The sequence below is a fragment of the Rhincodon typus genome, chromosome 9 (genome assembly GCF_021869965.1).
Source record: "Rhincodon typus isolate 14 chromosome 9, sRhiTyp1.1, whole genome shotgun sequence".
In the NCBI taxonomy this organism is placed as follows: domain Eukaryota; kingdom Metazoa; phylum Chordata; class Chondrichthyes; order Orectolobiformes; family Rhincodontidae; genus Rhincodon; species Rhincodon typus.
Genome location: NC_063340.1, coordinates 35070114 through 35093009, shown reverse-complemented (window position 1 = coordinate 35093009; position 22896 = coordinate 35070114). Strand labels below are relative to the sequence as shown.

Below are 22896 nucleotides of genomic sequence, written 5' to 3'. Positions count from 1 at the left end.
TCCATAAGTTTCTTCTTCCTCTCCCTTCGATTACATCTTAGTGGACACCTTGGTTGTGCAGCTGGAGTGCAGTGAGCTTGCTCAGCTCTGCAATCTGTAGGTTGGTCGAGTGAACCCTGGGGCATTTGTGTTTGGACAGGCCTGACATGTTGGGGGCCTTCTTGCAAGACGAAATTGGATCCTCTTCAGCATGAGGTTTCAACGTTGAAAGGCATCAGGCAGGGTGAAGGTGGAGGGTCTAACCATTTATAGAGTATCCTGTGGGGAGACCTCCGAGTGGTTCCTCCTCCATCTGGGTGCCTCCTGGCACCATCCTGACTCCTTGTAAGGATAGCTCCAAGGGTGCTCTGCCTTTGTTCCTGAGGACCAGTGGCTGGGGCAATGGAGTGCAGGTGTGTGGCCCTCTCCAGTAGGCTCTGACAGTGCTGAACCTGGTTCTCCATAACAGCTGCCAACCAGTCCATGGAGGCAGACACATGGTTACATGATTCATGACACTGCTGAAACTTCTGGGCAATAATGGCTAGTGTGTCTGCTGCTCTTGTTCCTCCATGTATATACGGATGAATTTCCTGATTGCAGGGGGTCCTCTCCTGCCTAGAGTTGATCGGGTGTATGGTCTCCAGCAATCGTTTGGGTGCCAGCAGTCTGGAGCATTTCTTCCTCAACCAGCTGTCGAGCTATCACTGTGAGGTGCTCACCAGAATGTGCCCTCACACCTTCTATACCCATGTTTCCACTGAGGTGTCAGTACTTGGGTTGGTGAGGGCTCCAGGAGGAAGCCTGCCAATACTTTTTCTGTTACCTTAGTACACTTATCTCAGGGATCGTGCCTTCTGGAGGAGCCAGCTCTTTTACTGCAAAAGTGGTGAACATACTAACGGTACCTGCAAGAGAATAAAGAGAGATGACATCATGGCAAGTGGTGAGAAGAATCACATGACTGACCATCATGTTACTGTGAGGCTTGCAGTGGAATGAAGAGCAGTCCTTACTCATTTGGTGGGACATGGATGCCTTGGTATCCCCTGCCACTTTCAAGGATTTGTGGTGGTGATAGCTTAGTGGTATTATCACTGAACTGTTAATCCAGGGACCCAGGTAATATTCTGGGGACCTATGTTCAAATTGCACCATGGCAGATGGTGGAATTAAGAGTCTAATGATGACCATGAATCCATTGTCGATTGTTGGAAAAATCCATCTGGTTCACTAACGTCCTTTCAGGAAGGAAACTGCCATCCTTGCCTGGTCTGGCCTACACATGACTCACAGCAATGTGGTTGACTCTTAACTGCCCTCTGGGCAATTAGGATGGGCAGTAAATGCTGGCACAGCCAGTAACGCCCACTTCCCATGGATAAATACAAAAAAAAAAGGGCAGGTCAATAAGACAGTTAAGAAAGCATATAGGACACTTGAATTTATCAGTCCTGGCACAGATTATATATTATGTTGGAGCTTTACAGGAGTTTGACTTGGCCGCAGGTAATGTACTGCATACAGTCCTGGTCATCACACAGTAGGAAGGATGAGACTGCACTGGACGGGTGCAGAGGAGATCCACCAGGATGTTGCCTGGGATGGAGTACTTTAGGCGTGAAGAGAGGCTGAATAAGCACATGTTTTTTTCTTTGGAGTAGAGAAGGTTGATAGTGAACAGGTTAGAGGTATATAAGAATATGAGAGACATGGACAGGATGGATAGAAAGCTGCTGTTCCCTTCAATTGAAGGGACAATAACAAGGGGGCATAATTTTGAGATGAAAGGCAGGAGATTTAGAGGGTTTGGAGGAAAATATTTTTCATCCAGAAGGTAGTGGAGGTCTGAAATGCACTGCCTTAGGAGGGTGGTGGGTAACTTAGTGGAACTACAGCAGATATAATGTAGCTTTGGCTGTACAGACTTGATGGGCCAAAGGGCTTTTTCTCTACTGTAAGATTCTATGAGAGAAAACTGGCACTAATATTACTATTATATTGTTAAGGGACTATTCTCTGAACTCACTGGGCTAAATCTTTTTTTTTTCAGAGAATCATAGATTACCTTGTATAAATGTCTTCAGTATTAAGACACAATTAACAGAGTTCTAAAGAAGCTCAAGCCTGAAGACAGGTCTTGACATTAACTCTTTCTTAACTAGTCTGTTTTGAGCTCAAAAATCTTAGATATGAGTATAAACCACATGGCAAAATATTCATCTTACTCAGTGCAGTGCTCAACAGGAATATGGTGATGAGGACAGGTTGAATTTGTCGAATACTGTGAATTTGAGAGATTGAGAACTGAAAAACACTATGCCACATTTTTGAAGCTCCAAAGTTGATTTTGCTTTGTGTGCACATCACGTTCAGGTACACAGTGTATTAGCACAGAACGTAATTGAAAACAAATGGTACTGAAGGCACATTTCAGGATAATGGGAGGATTCAACCTTAAAAAGTGTTATAACTTTAATTATAAAAATAAAAGTTTCACATTGACTGAAAGTGAATAAAATGGGAAATGAAAATGTAGAACATCTTTTCTGACCATGATGGGACCAAATGCTTTTGATATGGTTCTTAACAAATGGTGTCTGAAAGAACACAGTCTGATAGAATATGCTGAAACTAATGACTTTCTGTGCACATATTAACATGGATGAAACTGTACAGAGAATTATTTTCTGTCACAGGAAGCTGTTCCAAAAGCAACTGATGCAGATTTTTCAATTTAAAGATAATTCCTTGTCACAGTTGGCTAAGGCAGGAACTTAAATATCAACTTTAGAGACGTTTTCATAGGAGGCCTGCAGAATTATAAAACCCAAGCTTCTAAGCAAAAGAAATAGAGTCTCATGGAAACCGGCTTGTAATGAGACAACAGCCATGGAAATGGCAAGAGGAAATAGTTGCAGATTGTAAGGCAGTTGCCACGGTAGGCATCAACCATTTAAATGCTTGTATTCCCAGTCAGAATGTCATGCTGTGGGAAATTTTGTTGTATCCAGTCAGCATGCAGGGAACACCTCCAAGTTGTGACGAAGTTTCAAGTTACTGCCAAGTTCTTGTGATCTTGAGCTAGTTCAGGAGACTGGAAATGCTCCGATGCAAATATGATAGATATGAAGACAGAAGTTTTGATGTTATTGAGCAGGAAGACTGAGTGCTGTATTCATTCACACAGGAAAACCAGGACATGGAAGATGAGAGTAATGGTGCGGATACGGGGTTATGGTGAGCGGGCAGGTAAATGGAGCTGAGGCCATGAAAACAACAGACATGATATTACTGAATGATGCAGCAGGCTTAACAGGCCCAATGGCCTACTCCAGCTCCTATTTCTTATGTTCTTCTGACTTAATTAGGTGGGATGTGAAATCTGAATTTCCTGTAGGTTACTATGCCATGGGAAAGTTTACAATATGTTGTGCCTTACACTGGACTGTGGTGGGATTCTCCATGTAATAGCTTTGCGTGCCATGAGTGAAACATGAATTTTTTTTTTTGATATTCTGTCCTACTTTCAAGATAAAGTAAGTGGTACAGGTTCTCACATGTTCCAAGTAGCTATCTCCAGAAGAAGAATTCTGACAGCTAATTCCAGCAACTATTTCCAAGCACTGCCTCCAAAACAGCATTTCCAAGAGCTACTGACACAGGCCTGTTCCAAACCAGGGGAACCAATGGCCACCGACCACGACCAGCAGATCCACGAACCAACAAACTCCAAAAACCACAGACCCAAATGACACCATCAGGGCTCAGACACACCCAATAGGAAGTAACAAAAACCAAGTACTTACCCAATGGATCCACTACACACCTTAATGCATCAGCGAACTCAACCCAAACTGAAAAGCCTCCGCAGTCCGAAGTCTTCAGCCAGGCTCTGGGTACATCTAGTGGAAACAACTAACTGTACTTCAAAATCACGTTTTCCTCAGTGCTGAACTGAAACTCCTGAGACCCAAAGGTTTCCAACCTAGCTAGCAGGGAGGGGAAGGTGGGAGTGACAGTGCATTTGGGACCCAAGGTTAGGAAACCTGATTAAAGCTTCTGTGATTAAGTTTTTAAGTTCTAATTATGTTTAATCTAGCCAATAGTGTACTTAAAGGTATTAGCGTTCCCTGTAGAATTGATGGTGTCCATTTCCCTGTCTATTGCATTTACCTGTATTTCTTGTACTATATTTGCCTTTTTTTGTATTTAACTAAACACAGATATTCTTTTAGCCTGAAACACTTGTTTACTGCCTTCTTCATTTCACATTCCCTAAATAAGTCCAGTGTCTATAACAAGGGATGTGGGGGTGATTCCAACCATCTAAAATCAGAAAATTACTGTGTGCAAACGAGAACCCTACAGTCCCAAAACATTTAACTAGACTTAACAAATGAATGCTGTACGCATGAATAAAGTGAAACTAACAAAATGTGAAGTCAGCGTAATTAAATTCTGAAAGACACCCATACCAACCTATTGCTCTCAAATCCTTTGTTAATTGCAATGTAATTGGCAGGAATATTTTTGCTCCCTGATTGATCAGGAGGCTCTTTTATAGCCCACCTATAACTGCTGCATTTTCAGCCGATGGCAAGTTTCACCAGATTTTCAGAAATAGACATGAAAACAGACTTGTCTCGTGTGCACATGGCCAGCACTTTAAATTTTAATTGTGATTATGTTGGGAAAGACGAAAAAGCATTAGAGAACTGGCACACACACTTTCAGTTCCACTGTTGGGAATGGCATACTACTCTCAATGTCTATCCTGCAATGCTAAGGATATATTTCAATGCCCATAATCAAAACACAAGTCAGAGATTTACAAATTACTTTTGTTGAAGGTGAGTATAAGAAATTGCAAAGTTACCTTCCCTCGCATTAATCTGTTGAGAAACCAACTGATTATTTCCATGACAGTATTTCAATTTTAGGTGAAGTTAGTATTGGGAATGGGTTACAATGATGCATTCTATTACTTGCCACTGGTAATAATTGAATTATAGAATCCCCACAGTATGGAAGCAGGCCATTCTACCCATCATATCCACACTGACCCTCCAAAGAGCATCCCACTCAGACCCAACCCCCTACCTTATCCTATCCCTCTAACCCTGCACTTCTCATGGCTAATCCACTTAGCCTGCACATCTTTGGTCACTTGGGGCAATTTAACATGGCCAATCCACTTAACCCGCACATTTTTGGACTTTGGGAGGAAACCAGAGCACACACATGGACAATGTGCAAACTTCATACTGACAGATGCCCAAGGCTGGAATCAAACCTGGGTTTCTGTACTGTGAGGCAGCAATGCTAACCACTAAGCCACCGTGCCACCCTTGAGTAGCAAAGTCAGCAAAGTTTCCCTTAGGGTAAAGAATCAGCTCAAGAAATTACAATTAAACTGGGCTAAGTTATTTCCAGTGTGAAGCAGCAAGAGAAGTTTTACTTTGGGGAAGTACTAAGTGAGATCAAATGGTCTCTGAGAAAAGTGTTTAAAATTAGATGTCACAAGGCTGAAATCAAAATGAATCACAATGTACAGCTGAGATAACAAGGTGTAGAGCTGGATGAACACAGCAGGCCATTTGCAAAGCCCAACTAGTGCCTTATGCATGGTTAGAAACAGTAAGAGCTAGATAGAGTATAAAGAACAGGGACAATTAAGAAGGTGAAGAGCACTTGTGGTAGTTCAAGAAGCAGACCAGTCCAGTCATATTTGTGAAGATTATTTTAAAAAAGGCAATTCAGCTGATTGAGAATAATATTTCAATACAGTGCCTATCTATAATGTTCCACGAGGCCAAAGAGTTAACTTCAGGAGGTTTATTATGGAGATGTTCATTCTGCAGGCAGCAAGGTTTGACTAAGCCATTTCTCACTCAAAGTTGTTGATGACATCATTATTATGCCATGTGATCAGATTCTTAAAGTGACAGTCCACATTACATAGACAAGTTCATGCACAACAGCCCTCCCCCTTTACATCAGAGGTTCCTGCTTTAAAGCTTTCACAATATTTGCAATCAGTTATACAAGTCAGTCCACAAGACATTCCAGAGGATGCCAGTTCCTGTAAGGCTATCAGCACACCTCAGGCATCTGTTTATTTTTGTTGTTCGCTTTACCCTCTATTGTTTTAGATATACTCAGAATATCTTCTGTCAGGATTTTCCTGAGAGAACTGAATATTAGGAGGTTTGAACAATGTTGTGGTATTCTCCACTAAGGTACTGTCTCCCTCAGATGCTCCAGTTACTGTCCTTCCTTGGGTGTATCCGGGTCTTTATTTGGCACAGTTATTTTGTGAAGCTTCAATTAATGTTTCTGACACAGTTGATCTGGTTGCAAAGAGTTGATCTGCATGTCTTCTTCACTACTGCTTTGTAGTTAGCACTGCTGCCTCACAGCGCCAGGGACCCAGGTTTACTTCCACCTTGGGTGACTGTCTGTGTTTGTACATTCTCCCTGTACGCATGGGTTTCCTCCTGGTGCTCCGGTTTCCTTCCACAGCCCAAAGATGTGCAGGCTAAGTAGATTGGCCATGCTAAATTGCCCATAGCATTCAGGGATATATAGATCAGGCGGGTTATAGGGGGATGGGTCTGGGTGGAATGTCTGAGGGTCGGTGTGGACTTGTGGGCCGAAGGGCCTGTTTCCACACTGTAGGGATTTGATGATTCTATGTGGTATAGGAAACCAGTATAATCTGAGCTAGAGACTTTTGGTTGGTACTCATTTCTCACCAATGGTCTAATTCATCACAAACACTTCTGACCTTTTTTGAAAAAGGCAGCATTTGGCCTTGTTCTCTCATTGGAAAAAAAAACTGATGCATTGTTTCCTGTCAACAATGTCTTTCATCCTGGGCAGGTTCAGCAAATCAAGTGCTAAGCACAACTGATGCTATACCATAAGTAATGCTAGAGAACTTTGAGTCATTGAGTGGAATGTGTTCTGGTATGCTAATATGAATTGGCTCAATCTTTAGGATAGTGATCCTTGTTGTTGAGTTACCCTTATGGAATGTTTCATTGTCTGAACAAACCTTTTGACAAACGTTTGTGACTGATTGATAAGGAGTTGATTAGATGTATTGAATTCTGTTCTGCTTTAGATGGTCAGTAAACTCGTGTGATATAAATTATGGACTTTTATCATGAACAGGTTGTTCTGGATAACCAAACTTCACAATCTTAATCTTCCAAAGGTTTTTTTCTGAAGATATTGTCTTCATAATGTCAACTTCAGGTCATTTAGCATATGTATAAACCACAATGGAAAATATTCACTCTTCAAAACTGGCATAGACAATGTGGATTCTTTGCCATGACCTTTCTGACCATTTCTATGGATGTAATAGTGTTAATGGAGGTAGGTTGGGAACTCTTGCGCAAGTTACATTTACTTCTAGTTTCTAAATTTCAGAGTCCAGCCCAGACCACCAAATATAGCTTCTGGCTTCATTCTGACAACGCTACAGTAACCTTCATGTAGTTGACTTAGCACCAGTTTCCTTACCTTTGCTGGAATGATGACCCTCATTCCAGGAGACCAAACTGCTTGCATGGATAGGTCTGGCTTCTATGTGATGTACGGTTTCAATTGTAGGGTTGTTCCTGTGATCTTTCCATGAAGTACCATGTTCATCACTTCCTAACTTGACCTGCCATTATCAAGTGTTCTGTGGAAGGGTCACCAGACCCAAAATGTTAACTCTGTTCTTGTTCTTCACAGATGCTGCTAGACCTGCTGAACTTTTCCAGCAACCTTGTTTTTGTTCTTGATTTACAGCATTCGCCGTTCTTTCGGTTTTTATCAGGTATTCTCTACTTGTTTGAAGTAGAAAATATCTACAAAAGGACTGTTTGTAGTTGACTCCTTTGCAAAGGTAATCTGTAGAGCCCACAGCATTCCCATGTAAGTTGGAATGCCAATACTCAATTGTCTAAGTATGAGCTGATAACAACAATACATATACCTGAATATGGCTAGCAGCTAGAGAAGGTATCCGTGGATAAGGCCCAAATATTGTGGTCAGTGGTCTGTGGTCTGTCATTAGGGTAAACTCCCAGCCATATAGATACTGGTAGAATCTATCTGTGCACAGTTCATTGTTGCTTTGTTCAACATCTTAATGCAAACGCTATTGGCTTCTCTTCATCATTGGGTAATATGTGGGAAATGACTGCTCCCACTCATGCGTGCTGGTTGCAATTGTAACCCTGGGTCAAATGGTGTCACAACTTCTTTGGCTTTTGTAAAAGTTCTTTTACATTGATCTTCCCATTTCCAATTTTATTTTAGCATATTAAGTTGTGAAACAATTTGAATGGTTGCAGGATTTGTGACAAATCTGCCACAGTAATTTAGCTGTCCAAAAATGATCATAGTTAGTTTACATTTTTTGATGCTACTTATGGCTTTTACTTTTGAAGTGACCTGTGTCACCTCTTACCATCAATGTCATGGCCTAAATATTCGATGAAAGATTTAAAAAACAATTGCATTTTTCTCTCCTCATCTTCAAGTTTCTGCAGAATGATGTCTAAAGTTTGGAGATGCTCTTTTCCATTTCTCATCACGACTAAAATATCGTGTAGGTAATACCAGACTTATTCCAATCCATTTAAAATATGATCCATGGAATTATACAGGTGCAGATGTGATTCCAAATGAAAATCTCTTATATTTGAATAGTCCTTATTATATGTGTTATAATCATTAAGTATTTCTGTGACTCGGGATCTACGTATATCTGGAGATAGTATTGACTTAGGTCAATTTTATTGAAAAGCTGACCTCCAATTAGTCCAACAAATAGGTAATCAATTAAAGGCAAATAATATTGCTCAGCACACAGTACCAGATTAAGAGTGGCCTTAAAATCACCCCAATCCATTTTTTTAAACACTGGTATTATAGATGTAGCCCAGTCACTCACATTTAATGGTTTGACCGTTTCCATCTCGACCAGCCTCTCTAACTTCACCTTGACCTTTGGTGTGATTACATCATTGACCATCCAGCCTTGCAACATTTTATTTGATTCTCATCCTTGATTTTAATTTGACAGAGATCTTTACAATGTTTCCCAGATCCCCATTTAAAACAACATTTCTTTAGAAGTTATGATAGATCAGTCTCAGAATCTGACAAGCGACTTACTTCAGCTCAGTTAGAATCTTAGAATCAGTGCAGTGTGGAAGCAGAACATTTAACATATCAAATCCACATTGACCCTTCAAATATCATCCCATCCAGACACACCACCCCTGTAAACTTGCATTTCCTATGACTAATCCACCTAGCCTGCACATCCCACACTATGGGCAATTTAGACTGGCCAATTAACCTAAATTGCACATCTTTGGTCTGTGGGAGGAAACTGAAATACCCAGAGGAAACACGTTCAGATACGGAGAGAATGTGTAAAACTCCACACAGTCACCCAAGACTGGAATTGGACCTTGGTCCCTGGTGCTGGGAGGCAGCAGTGCTCACCGCTGAGCCACCAAACCACCAAAATTAATATTCTCCAACCATGTCTTTTCCGATAAAGCTGGAAAATTTCCTTTGAAAACATGTATTAACAAATCTTCAGACTGACCATATAACTGAACAGTCACATTGATACAACACTGTAAAGGCATCACTTTGCCTGTGAATGTTCTTTGTGCAATTTTGAGAGTTGCAGTGCAATGTGACTCAGCTGCTTCTGATACACATTTTCAGGTATCAAGAAACCTCCACTCCAGTGTCCACCTGTGTTCTTATCAGTTTGTCATTCAGTCAGGAAATGATGCAGTATCAGCTGGCGTCACCAGTTTTGGCTAGTATGTTTAATAATAGCTTCAGACTGGGCCTGGACCTTTGTCATGCCCTTTTTGTACCATGTAGATTTTCTTCCTACTGTCTGGTTTCTATTCTTTTGCTGTATGTTATTCATGTTTCTTCCTCAAACATGCCCATTCAATGTGCTCTATTTTGCCACCTTTTCTGCATACAGCTTCTTTATACAAGTAATTTGCTGCTGCATAACCTGTTTTCCACACCAATAGCAGTTTGAGCTTGTATTGGTTCTCATCTTCAGTCATCATTGTGAGATCTGTCATGCTTAAGCTTAGCTGTTGAGTTTCCGTGGCTGCTGGTTCCATCGAGACTGATATTTCTAGTGCTTTCTTTGTCTAGGTTCCTTACTATCTGTAATATCTTCTGAATTGCTTGGTGAAGAGTATCTATCTAATGCAGAATGATGATCTTAAAAGCAAACAGACCAGAAAACAAAGAAGAGCTTAAAACATTCACAGGAATTGTTAGCAAATCTTTAAGTTAATTGCCAATTAAACTAATGCATTCACCATTGTATCAACTGTTTGAAAATGGAATTGAGTGGGAGTGGTCTGTGGAGAGTCAGAAAGCTTTTGAAAAAGTGGAGAAAGTACTGACTAGCGATGCTATTTTGACACAGGATGATCCCAAGTAACAACTTGGTGTGTGATGCCTCACCATGAAGGGTAAGTCTGATGTAATCTCACAAAATAGAAAATGGTGTGGAGAGATTTAAAGCAAATGCCTTAATGAAATCAAGGTGAAATTACTCAAGTTGGAAATGAGACATTAGCAGTCACATATACTGTTACTAACTTCGACAAATAATTATAGAAAGTTTTGGTAACTGTCCACCAAGCTCATATTTAGTTCAAAGAAGTGAATACCATCCCAAATGGCAGCATGGCTTCAGAGAAGGGTAATGATATTTGTGACCATCAGTGCGATGTTAAATGTTGTAAATCAACAGATTACGCAAATATGGGCATTCTTTTGAGATTTCTTATGAAGATATATTCATTTCTAATCTGCCAGAAAAATTGGTGAAGAAACTCTCAAGTTTCTCAGTGAAGCTCTCAGTGGATTGTTCAAGAATGGTTGGCCTAAACAATATAATGATAAGAAATTGCAAGGAGTAATTCACACAGAGATGAAATAAATGCAGATTATGGTTGTCTCCTCTGGGATTTAAGAGTCACTATTCCATCAAAGTGTAGATAGAGATTGTGAGTGAAACATCATCAATAGCACAGAGGGTTAGACTGCATAAAAAACAAGAGCAATTATCTATTGTAACCAAAGGTAGATGGAGATGTTGAAGAGCTGGTGAAATGTTGTGAAATGTGTCTCTGAATGAAAGATGATGTAAACAAGCTTCCTTTCAGTCAATATTCAAACAGAAGAAAACTGTGTGAATGAGTGCATGTCAATTTCTTTGAATCAGAAGGGAAAGATGAGCATGTTTAGGTTGATAGCAATGGCAGGTTGATAAATATCGAGTCCATGCCAATGTCAAGAGGGCCAAACTATCAAGGTTTTGAGGAGTTGGTTTGCAATTTATGGTCGCTAGAATTGTCAGAGAGTGATCCACAATTAATATCAGAAGAGTTTGAAATATTACTGAGTAAAAATTAATTCAAACACACCATATCACCTCATATCAAATGATACTGCAGAAAGAAATGCACAGATTGTCAAGGAGTCTTTGAATAAATATTTGCTGGGTGACAAGCTAGGCAGTCATTTCCATGTTTTTAGGACAACTTTCTGTTCTTTTACTGCAGAATCGTATCTAAGGGAGGCAATGGCCTAGTGTTATTATCGCTGGCCTGTTAATCCAGAGACCCACATAATGTTCTGGGAACCTGGGTTCGAATCCCACCATGGCAGCTGGTGGATTTTGAATTCAATAGATATCTGGAATTAAGAGTCTAATGGTGATCTTTCCTGACATTGTTGATTGTCAGGAAAAACCCATCTGGTTCACTAATGTCCTTTAGGGAAGGAAACTGCCATCCTTACCTGGTCTAGCCTATATGTGACTCCAGACCCACAGCAATGTGGTTGAGTCTTAACTGCCTTCTGGGCAATTTGGGATGGGCAATAAGTACTGCCTAGCCAGTGATGCCCTTACCCCGTGAATGAATAAAAAAGAATCCACAACATGACGCTCACCGTAATAAAAACCAAAAGAACTGCGGATGCTGTAAATCAGGAACAAAAACAGAAGTTGCTGGAAAGGCTCAGCAGGTCTGGCAGCATCTGTGATGAAAAAATCAGACTTAATGTTTTGGGTCTGGTGACCCTTCCTCAGAACTCTTGATATGACTGTGGAAACGAGTTTTAGCAAATACTTGGTCAAACACCAGGAATGACAATGAAATTAAGGTCGGTGGACAAGAAGAAAGATTGGAATGGAAATCCCCTCAGAGAGAGAAGCAGAACTTCTTCAAGGTGGGCATGCCCAGAAGAGAAGTGACAGTGAGTTAAATACTAAATAAAAGCCGAACGAACTGAGGATGTTGTAAATCAGGAACAAAAACAGAAGTTGCTGGAAAAGCTCAACAAGTCTGGCAGCATCTGTAAAGAAAAAGCCAGAGTTAACACTTTGAGTCCATTGATCCATCCTCAGACCGGACCCGAAAAGTTAACTCTGATTTTTCCTTCACAGATGCTGCTAGGATGCTTAACTTGCATGCTAATGTTTGAAACTACTCCTTGGACTAGGTTTAGCTTGCTTAAGCTTGATATCAACAGCAAAGTAAGAGGAAAACAAAACAACATGGAAATGATTCATAATAAGGCACGACATTGCTGGTTAGAATGTCATGATGAGAAACCACAGAGGTGATTAGGAGTGGTATGTGCTTGGAGTTGTTGTAAACAGACTAGGAGCGTTTACAACTATAGTGAAGATTGGTGAGATGCTCATCAGCGTCATGTAAATCATCTGCTTGAAAGAAAATCTGACAAAGGAAGAACACAAGAAACTTCCTTCAGTCTAAATTCCTTCTGCAGCCAAAGTGAAAGCCAAAAATAAACAAAGTTTGCCGGCATTGCAGAATCCACTGGTAGGGCAAAATGAGTCAGGGTCTTTGATTAAAACTCATCAATCAATGCGACACTGCTAGCTAAATGCAAGTTGGTACACTGGTGGTTTCAGTTAAATATCCCTTCATTCCGCTTGAGTAAGCAGCCAAATCTTAAATTTTAAGGAATCATTGATGTTGGTGCAGTCATATTGGCCCAGATTTTCCAATAGCCAGATAATCATTTCAGAAGTACAGATGGGAATTGTGCAATTCCCATTGTAGCAGAGTCCAAAGCAATTGCCTGGAAAATTGACAATTGTCTGAACAATTCCCCATCCAATGCCCCTAGAACCTGGCCCAGCAGCCCTCTCTTCTCCAGAACCTAACTCCCTACCCTCAAACCACCAAGACCTGACAACCCCTCTATATTCATGGAACTTGACCATTTCTGTCCCAGCCCCACTTCTGGACTTAACCCAACTGCCAGACCTAACAACTGCATCCCACACCCATGGGACCTGACAAACCTCCTCCTGGCTCCAAACTTGACAGGTCCCACAACTAGGTCTAACTCTGCCCTTTCTCGCTCAGGACTTGAACCCTCATCTTTCCCTTCTTTGAATTCAACATCCCCTTCCCTAGCTTTGGACCTGATCCTTGCTTCTAGTTCTGATCTTCACTTACCTGCCACTGGACCTTACTCACTCTGAGTCATTGCACCCAATCCATCACTGCCTGATTCCTGAGATCTGACACCACACCAATATCTCTAATCCCACCCACCTCAATCTACCCTCAACATTCCCTTACTTACCTGGTCCTCTTGCCACCTTCATAGAATCATAGAATCCCTACACTGTGGAAACAGGCCATTCGGCCCAACAAGTCCACACCAACCTTCCGAAGAGCATCCAAACCAGACCCGCCCCATCCCTACAACCCTGCATCTCCCATGGCTAATCCACCAAACCTACACATCCCTGGACACTATAGGCAATTTAGCATGTCCAGTCCACCTAACCTGCATATCTTTGGACTATGGGAGGAAAACCAGAGCACCTAGAGGAAACCCACGCAGACGCAAACTCCACACAGACAGTTGCCCGAGGCTGGAATCAACCCCGGGTCCCTGTTGCTGTTAGGCAGCAGTGCTAACCACTGAGCCACCATGCCGTCCATCATGTGCACTGGTATCCTTTGTTTCTGGCACACTACCCACCTACCCAACCAGCACCCGATCCATCCAGCACCCTACTGTCCCAGCACCCTAACCTCTCACTTGTCTTACGTTCTTATGTGTCACAACCGCTGTTAAAGTGGCTGTCTATGATGCTACAGCTTTAAAGCATAGAATACTGAAACTGGTCGCAGTGTTAAAGGAGACATGATTTGTCTTCCCGCAACTGTTCAACTGCACAAGGTGCCTGTCAGATTGGAAATGCAGCTTGTCATTCCTGAAGGAGCACTGATTGGAATCCTCTGTCAGAAAGGCAAAGTTTTCACTGTGTCATAAACATAAGGAGCAAGAGGCAATCTGTGTGTGATTGTCACTCCTTGGAAAATCTATCCATATCCTAAGAACATATGTGCAAATGTCAATTTTCATTTAAATATCTATTTTGTTTTATTAAGTCGGGTGGAAGTGTAGAATGTTGCAAGATCTTAGCATTTTGTTCAATGGTCCTTTCTGCTGCCCTCTGTTGGAGAGGTAAAGGATATCTACAGCTAACCCTGTATTAGGCTTGCCCATTGTGATACCACAGGAGGAAATACCAAGACAAATAATTGTTTAAAATTACTGCTAGTTTGGCATCAATGCCTGCAGATTTATCATCTGCAGTACTTACAGGCCCTGTTCCTATCCTAATTTTCATTTATTTGTGTCTCTAAAATACCTTAAGTATTTTGTTTCATATTCCATAATAACTTAATTTCATAATTTTTCTTGGTATTCCTGATTGTTTTTCAACATATTTTCTAACCTTTTCATATTCTTTTTGTTATGCTTAACTTGTTGCCTATACACTTAGTCTACACGATTATTAATTCATCTATGGTGTGTCTTTGTTGGCAAGATTTTTAGTGGGATATATTTCTCATAGCCTGTCTTGATCATCATTTTAAAATATTCTCATTACTTTCTACTTCTATGTTAGCCCTTAAATCTTGCCACATTTAGTTACTACTTTGGTCTTGTTTACTTATGCCATTCTTGATGCTCAACTTAAATCTTATTTTGTTGTGATCAGTGTTGCCTAGATATTTCCCATGTTTACTATTCTTATTTGTTCTGGTTCCTTTTACTTTGGCAAATGTGTACTTGGGAACACTCCCGCTCACAGCTATACATAACGGATAAGAAGTGGGTCTTGCACAATTCATATAAGAAATCAACTTCCTGTACCCTTTTTGTCGCTTATTGGCAAATTTTATGTGGTCAGTTAACCATCCAGACAGGCAAAAGGTCCGTGGACAACACCAAAGGCTGAAGATCCTCCACCACAACATCAGTGGTCCTCTTCCTCGATGAAGTTGTTACTCCCTCCTGACCCAAAGAAGTCCAAAGATTTGCAGGTTAAGTTGATTGGCCATGCTAAATTGCCCCACAGTGTCCAGGGATGTGCAGGCTAGGTGGATTAGCCACGGGAAATGTAGAGTTACAGGGATAGGGTTGGGTGTGGGTCTAAGTGGGCTGCTCTTTGGAGGCTCGGTGTAGACTCAATGGGCTGAATGATCTGCTTCCACACTAAGTAACTATCCACTTTCTCAGTGCATTGCAATGACTGCATCGCGGATACCAGTTCAATTACTCTGAGCCAGAGTAACTGCAAACAGGGGAGGCAATGACCTAGTGGTATTATTGCTGGACTGTTAATCCAGAGACCCAGGTGATGTTTTGGGGACCTGGGTTCAAATCCTGCTATGGCAGATGGTGGAATTTGAATTCAATAAACTTCTGGAATTGAGAGTCTAATAATCACCGTGAATCCATTGCTGATTGTCAGAAAAAAAAACCCATCTGGCTCACTAATGTCCTTCAGGGAAGGAAATTGTTATCCTTACCTGGTCTGGCCTACATGTGACTCCAGACCCACAGCAATATGGTTGACTCTTAACTGCCCTCTGGGCAATTACAGGATGGGCAATAAATGCTGGCCTAGTCAGTGACACCCTCATCCCATGATTGAATAAAGGAAAAAAAAAGAAGAAAGACATTTACAACAATAGTGGTCATGGTCCTCCCACAGATCTCCATGTCCTGCATCTGTGGCACCTTCATTGCCATCCCTATCTAATCATTTTTGAAAGTTCTATGTGCTTAATTAACATTATTTTTAACTAATTTAACTCATAACTGAATGAAGTTTGTAATAGGTTCTAGTATTAACTTAGTATCTGTCTCCACCTTTAGAACTGTTACGAGTGCTAATGGCAAAAGAAGAGAACTTCCTTTGCCCTCTCTACTGAATTTCTACTCTCATCAAATTTCTAAGTGTTTACGATGCGCTTCATTCACATTGCAATCTGTTTTTTTTCTTTTTTGCTGCAGCTCATGAAGTGAAGGCCTTCCTTCACACACCTCCCTTACAACCATATGTTTCAACTTCCTGATCTGCCAAACGTTCTGCTGTTGAATACCTGCCTAGTATAATAATGCCAAAATTACCAGCCAGGAGATCCCATTTTGAAAAAGAACATAGTTCTTTCTTCTGATAATCCCTCAGCAGGATCTGTTCTTTTGTTCTCCATGTCAATATGACCATGATAATTTTCCAAGTTCCTACAGATTTTGTAAAGTATTCTTGACCTTAGAACCAGACAGGCAGCAATAGGACACTACTATAGAGGACACTCTGTGTCTCCCTGTAATTCACAAAACTCTTTTAATCCCAGGCCTTCTGTTCCATTCCCCACCCTACACCAGCCCCATTCTCACTTTTTGTTGCATGAGGCCATGATTAGATTTCAGCCTTTTCCTCATAATGTCAAGTATTGTTGTATTTATTGGACAAGACCTTCTCTATCTCTTCTTAAGCTCCCTTTACCCTACTGATTAATAGTCATGCATTCTCCCTCCTGCACTGTGCTTTCCTGCGTAGTGATTGTACTCTGCAGAAGTTATCCAAACATTTCCTTCCCTTTGCATTGGAGTGTCTATAACTCACACTCCAGATCTAACTTCTCTAGGCTGATGTGTCCCAAAACACATTACTACAGATGTAGCAGTCTGGGATCCCAGAAAGAAAAATCAGTAAATCTTGCAAATGAAATACTGGTCCAATTCAACATATGATTCAACATGGAGCTCCAGGAAACCCAGTACATTCATTTCCAAGTATTACTGATTTCTTACTGTTTTTTTGCTCAGTAGGATACTCTTGCTTTCTACAAACTTCTACATACTACAGCTGTGGTTCCCAAAACTGCACTAACATTGAGTATAAAGGTTACAAGGTAGAAAGAACAGCCAGAAAACTACAACGATGATCTCTTAACAGCGTAATTTGCAAAACTGCCTAAACATCTAGCTCATTTTTATGTCGTGCAGCATTTTGAAGCTCGTAGTTTCCTGGTAGGTAGTCAGCATGGTTTTCAGGTAACACAGCTTTTGCACACTACTGATGATCTTCTAGTCTCAAGAGATGAAACGAATCACACGTCAATACTAGATTTCTCAAAAGCCTTTGACCAAGTCCCTTTTTAAAAACTCTTGTTCAAATTCCATTATGGAATCAGAAGAACATGAATTGGTCACAACATTTCATTAGCAACATGAGGTTCTTGCATTGAATGTCCCGTCACCGAAGTCTGGAATAACGTCTTGCCTTTCTAGAGAAGGAAATTAGTTTAGAGAGTCAGAGTATCATATATTGAGTTACTTAAATGAGCTTGCCCAAAATTTTATTATCTTTCCCTGGTATTAAGCTGTTAATACCAAAAGCACATCCTGCAAATGATCTGCAGGGTTCTATCGTTTTCAGGACAGGCATACAGAACTATGCTATCTGGTTAGCCATCTTGAGATCAAATAAATCGAGTCAAACGTAGAAAAACCACTGATACACAGAAGGCTCAGATAGAAATGGAATTTTAACCTTGACACAGGCTGTGTGCCAGTTGGTTGTGTGGTATCAGTGGCTCAGTGGTTTGTACTGCTGCCTCACAGTGCCAGGGGCCCGGGTTCGATTCCACCTTCGGGCGACTGTCTGTGTGGAGTTTGCACATTCTCCCTGTGTCTGCATGGGTTTGCTCCAGGTGCTCCCACAGTCCAAAGAAATACAGGCTAGGTGGATTGGCCATGCTAAATTGCCCATAGTGTTCAGGGATGTGTAGATTAAGTGGGTTATAGGGGGTTGGGTCTGGGTGGGATGCTCTGAGGATTGGTGTGGACTTGTTGGGCCGAAGGGCCTGTTTCCATACTGTAGGGATTCTATGATGATGATTTTTGACAATGACCCATGTGACATGTTATCTCCATTGGAAGAAAGCCATTGTTGTGGTAGCATTTCTCCTAAAAACTGTAAACATTCTGCAAGATGTAATAATCCATTCATAGTCATTTGATGGTTGAGATTGTATACAATGCTTAACAATTAAACGTGACACAGTAATTTGCCAGACTGGCTCAAGTTCACAACATAAAGCCTTAAGGAACAGTGAAATGTTTCACAATATTCAAAACACTACAGGCTCAGAATCTTATGTAATGCTGTCATAGCTTTGCATTCCTGACACATCTAGTTTTGAATGATAATGGGCAATTTAATTGCTCACCGGAGGAGTTTCACCATTATCCTCAACCTAAATGATAGCAAAAGCCAGCACAACAGTCCAAAAGACATGTCTGAAGAATTTACAAATATCTTAATTCAGAAATGCCAAGTGGATGATCCATCCAAGTCTTACACTTACGTCCTCACCATCACAGATGCCAATCCTAATCATTCCACATGGTATCAAAAAAATAGCTGAATGTACTGCAAAAGCCCTGGGTTCTGAAGCATCTTGGAAATAGCACTGAAGACTAGTGCACGTCCAGCCAAGCTGTTTGAGTACAGCAACAGGTATGAATTCCCCTTGTCCTCACGTACCACCCCACTAACCTCCAGAAGAATTCCCCTTGTCCTCACATATCACCCCACTAACCTCTGGATTCAACATATCATTCTCTGCCACTTCCGCCAGCTGCAATCTGACCCCACAATGAAAGATATATTTCCCTCCGCATCCCTATCTGCCTTCCATAGGAACCTCTCTTCCGCGACTCCGTCATCCGCTCCACACTCCCCATTAGCTCCACCACCCCCAGCATCTTTCCCTGCAACTGCAGAAAGTGCTACACCTCCCCCCTCACCTCCATCCAAGGGCCCAAAAAAACTTCCACATTAAACAGATGTTCACCTGCACATCCGCTAAGAACTTAGGAACATAAGAACTAAGAGCAGGAGTAGGCCATCCGGCCCTTTAAGCCTGCCCTGCCATTCAATAAGATCATGGCTGATCTTTTTGAGACTCAGCTCCACTTACCCGCCCGCACACCATATCCCTTAATTCCTTTACTGTTCAAAAATTTATCTAGCCTTGCCTTAAAAACATTCAGCAAGGTAGCTTCAACTGCTTCACTGGGCAGGGAATTCCACAGATTCACAACCCTTTGGGTGAAGAAGTTCCTCCTGACCTCAGTCCTACATCTGCTTCCCTTTATTTTGAGGCTATGCCCCCTAGTCCTAGTTTCACCTGCTAGTGGAAACAACCTCCCTGCCTCCACCTTGTCTATTCCCTTCATAATCTTATATGTTTCTATAAGATCTCCCCTCATTCTTCTGAATTCCAATGAGTATAATCCCAGTCTACTCAGTCTCTCCTCATAATCCAACCCTCTCAACTCTGGAATCAACCGAGTGAATCTCCTCTGCACCCCCTCCAGTGCTAGTATATCCCTTCTCATGTAAGGAGACCAAAACTGCACACAGTACTCCAGGTGTGGCCTTACCAGGACCCTATACAGCTGCAGCATAGCCTTCCTGTTTTTAAACTCCATCCCTCGAGCAATGACAGACAAAATTCCATTTGCCTTTTTAATTACCTGCTGCACCTGCAATCCTACTTTTAGCGATTCATGCACAAGGACACCCAAGTCCCTCTGCACAGCAGCGTGCTGCAATTTTTTACCATTTAAAACATAGTCCATTTTGCTGTTATTCCTACCAAAATGGATGACCTCACACTTATTAACATTATACTCCATCTGCAAGACCTTTGCCCACTCACTTAGACTATCTATATCCCTCTGCAGACTTTCAGTGTCTTCTGCCACTCTACCACTCACCTTAGTGTCATCTGCAAATTTTGACACACCACACTTAGTCCCCAACTCCAAATCATCTATGTAAATTGTAAACAATTGCGGTCCCAACACTGATCCCTGAGGCACACCACTAGCCACTGACCGCCAACCAGAAAAACACCCATTTACCCCTATTCTTTGCTATCTACTGGTCAACCAATCCTCTATCCATGACAATACATTAGCTGTAATACTAACGTGGTCTATTGTATCCGCTGCTCCCAATGTGGCCTCCTCTACATCGGTGAGACCAAACGGAAGCTTGGAGACCACTTTGTAGAGCACCTACACTCTGTTTGTGACAAACGATAACAGCTTCCAGTCGTGAGCCTCTTCAACTCACCCTCCCCCTCCCACTCCCACTCCCACTCCCACTCCCACTCCCACTCCCTGGATGACATGTCCATCCTGGGCCTCCTCCAGTGTCACAATGACGCCACCCGGAAGCTGGAGGAGCAGCACCTCATATTCCACCTTGGGAGCCTACAACTCAATGGTCTCAATGTGAGCTTTACTAGCTTCAAAATCTCCCTACCCCTGGCCTCATCCCATGACCAACCCTCCCTATCATCCCCACCTCCTTGACCTGACACAACCTATCCACTCCTCCCACCTCACTGACCAATCCCCACCACTGCCTACCTGCACTCACCTATCGCCATCCCACCTACCTTCCCCAGCACCTCTCATCCCCGCCTCCTTGATCTGTCCATCTTCTCCCCCACCTTTCCACCCCTGCCACCTCACTGACCAATCCCCATCACTGCCTGCCTACACTCACCTATCACCATCCCACCTACCTTCCCCAGCCCCACCCCTCCTCTCTATTTATTTCAGAGCTCCATCCCGCCACCCCCATTTCTGAAGAAGGGTCCCAACCCAAAATGTCAGCTTTCCTGCTCCTCTGATGCTGCCTGGCCTGTTGTGTTCCTCCAGCTCCACGCTGTGTTATCTCTGACTCCAGCATCTGTAGTTCTTACTATCTCTGAACATGTATGAATGGTTTCTTTCAGTCTTTCTTACAAATCTCATATCTAACACTTACCTTTTCTACAAGTTTATTGTACTTCATATTCCTGCATCCTTTACTAAAATGTTTAAACTTTTGGAGGACAGGTGGACAAATTGCCTTTGTGGTTTTAACACAGTTAATTAACTTCTTTTCTAATTTTCTGCCCAGTAATGTCAATAACAGTTAGTGAAAATTTTAAAACATTTGTGTTGCAGTTGCATACATTGCAATTTCACTGATTTTCCCAAATACAATAGCTTTGTCATTATCCATATCCATATCCACTTACATTTGCATTTTTTTCATTGATGGCTAAGTTAACGATGATGGTATTTTTCTGGATTTTTCAGCCATTCAAATAAAATGATGAATCTTCTTATAAATTTTTATTTGTTATCATCATTCCCACATCTGAAACTATTAGAACTTTCAAATTCCTTAAATTTGTTCTGATCCTTACTATTCAGAGTGTCTCGGTAACATTTTAGTCAGTCTATTTCACACAATCTCGATATTCATGCACTATGTCTCACAGCACAATTGAAAGGTTCTGCCATCAAAACTCATTCATCATGAGGCTTGAAACTTTTTGTGATCAATGCAGTGCCCACTCTTTGATCCATATCTTTGTTTTCTTCCTTTGAATCTTCCATTTTGCATTTAGTTTTGAATACTCTGCTATATCATTTGGGACAGTTTATTGAGTAATGTTACTTTGAATCATGCTTGAAACATCATTTGACTATATACTGGGCAATTCTGTAGTAAGTCCAAAATTTCCCTGCATCCCAAAATTGTCAAACAGCATCACCATCCTAATTTCTCTCAATTAAAACTCTTCTTGTCAATTACAATTTATACATAGATTTATTCTCCATTTTCTGTCACATGGCTGATTGTACAATTTGCATAATGAATGTTATTGGACAGGAATGCTTTCCAAGTAATTTTTTTGGTGCTCCCAACATTTGTTATAGCAATGTATTTTATCTGCAAATTTATCTCCCACCATCCATCCCAAATCTAGAGAGTGTATAGACTCAATAAGTTGGAGCAATCTAATATACCAGCAAAGATTCAGGATTTCTGCAGTCTTGCATACAAGCTACTGAATTCTGTTTCATAAAGGTAAAGTGAAGAAGGATCCTGACCTGAAACGTCAACTTTCCTGCTCCTCTGATGCTGCCTGGCCTGCTGCATTCCTCCAGCTCCATACGATGTTGCCTCTGACTCCAGCATCTGCAGTTCTTGCTATCTCAAAGTCAACAGAGTGCTGCTTTCTCATTAGAGAGAGAGAAAGCAAGAGAGATGACTTGGTAGTTTGACCTGAGGGTCATCCCACCTCAGGCAAAGGGAGGTTGAGAAGGAGACTCATTTGTGGCAATGTCAATCTGTATGGTGTCAACTTTGCATTGCGAACCAGCAGTCCAGCCAACTAAGTTAACTGACCCCCATTCTGTTATGTGCATTTCTCTGAAATAATCTTTGCTCTTTCTGAATTTATCAAAATCTGACCATAAGCAGTTAATAAATCATCGTTTGGATAAATTTTCTCCATTCAAATTAATAACTTGTCCTTCATCCATGTTCAATTCATCTTCATGGGGTGTCTTCTTAAGAACGGGATACAATGCTCAACTCATCAGTAACAGCTTCGACATGCCACCATGAAAAACTGGAAC

At 41.5% G+C, this 22896-nt stretch overlaps 1 protein-coding gene across 4 annotated transcripts in view; it reads left to right on the top strand.

The window, feature by feature from the left end:
- The window catches only part of ipcef1 (interaction protein for cytohesin exchange factors 1), a 162926-nt gene that overhangs the window by 21013 nt on the left and 119017 nt on the right, over positions 1 to 22896 (top strand). Inside the window, exon 1 of one of the 4 annotated variants that reach the window (XM_048600999.1) lies at positions 18875 to 18919. The exons of the other annotated variants lie outside the window; for them this stretch is intronic. The gene's annotated coding sequence lies outside the window, so the exon portion shown is untranslated. Of the gene's footprint in view, positions 1 to 18874; positions 18920 to 22896 lie in introns of those variants that run through there. 4 annotated transcript variants of the gene reach the window in all.